Source organism: Megascapheus bottae, chromosome 14, assembly GCF_031878675.1.
Source record: "Megascapheus bottae isolate mThoBot1 chromosome 14, mThoBot2.hap1, whole genome shotgun sequence".
NCBI lineage: Eukaryota > Metazoa > Chordata > Mammalia > Rodentia > Geomyidae > Megascapheus > Megascapheus bottae.
The window spans coordinates 17502927-17504397 of record NC_143522.1 but is presented as its reverse complement, the minus strand read 5'-3'; positions in this window follow the sequence as shown (position 1 = coordinate 17504397).

Here is a 1471-nt window from a genome sequence, read left to right as displayed (position 1 = left end):
TTGAGACACAGACACCCAGTCTAGGTGATCTCCCATCTGCCATTCTTGGCAATAAGCCATGCCAGGATGGAATATAACCTTGAGTAAAGGTCCTCAGTGAAGGATGCAGCTGTGAGCAATGAATAGCCAACAGTCAGGTACGAGAAGATGGCTATAGCATCCCTGATTAGGGATTAGAGAAAGCTACCTCAATATATTTCTCTAAAATTAGGCTTGCTCTCTCTAGTTCACTGAGCTCCCACCCCACTCACTTCATTCATTTCATGGGACCACAGCCATTGGCCTGTGCAGCTTGTCTCATGGGCCCATCACTGTGTCTCAGCTGATACACATATTTTAAGAACTCTTAGAGCATTCCCAAATCACCTCCCACTTTCCTATTCCATTGTTCCTGGCCTCTTCGAGTTAGTCCTAACCTTCAAACTCTAGTGTCACATAGACCCTTAAATGAGCACCTTCATTTGATTTTGCTACTTCTAAATTTCTTCCCTCTAGTAATTGATCTTCTGCCTCATACAATATAACCACTAATGTCTCACTTTGTCTCACACACAAAAAAAAGAAAGTAACAGTTTTACAGATAATCAAGAGAACATTTCTCCATTGTTCCAGGCATTTGTTTGCTGTAGAATTAGTTGTGAATAGGTGTCAAAACTTGGGAACATGATACCTGGGATATTATATATATATATATATATATATATGTTTGTTTATTTGAAATAGGAGGGGAAGAATATAACTGTAACCCCTCTATACATTAAAATATTTTTTTAAACTTGGAAACATGAAATAACAGACCATTAGTATCTTAATAAATGAACTGTCTCCGGAGTCCAAGTTGGCAAGTGTTTTTGCCACTAAGTTTTTTCACAAGGTGCAGTCAAGTTGTTTTCTCAGGTTGCATTCTCTCCTAGAGACTCAATTAATGGAGAATCTATTTGTGAGCTCTCCAGATCATTGTTGTTTAAGACTCAGTTCCTGATAAGCCCAATTACATTGAGAACCTTAGTTTGTCTGGCTTAGTGACAGAAGCTCTCAATTTCTTGACATAGGGTAGATTTCAACATGGCAAATAGTTTTCATGATACTGATCAAATACGCATGACACAAAGAGGGCCAACAAGACAGCAATCATGGATTCTTTTGCCTAATGTTAAAAGTAATCTAACTGCTTTGCTTATATCTGTTCATTCATAGCAGTAGCCAGGTACATGGCACATGTCAGAGGTGATAATTACACACTCAGGATCACAAATACAGGGAGGTGAGGATCACTCAGGAATGTCTCCAAGGCTCCCTACGAGGTGAACATACACATGGGTATTCATCTGATCTCATTAAATAAATGTGAATGTCAATGAGAAGTAATGTTTCCAGAGTTCAGGTTAATCAGGGAAGCCTGCATGGAGGTGATAAGCCTGAAGATGATGGGCCATATGGATGAATGATTATTGCAGTGAAACCCCATAAG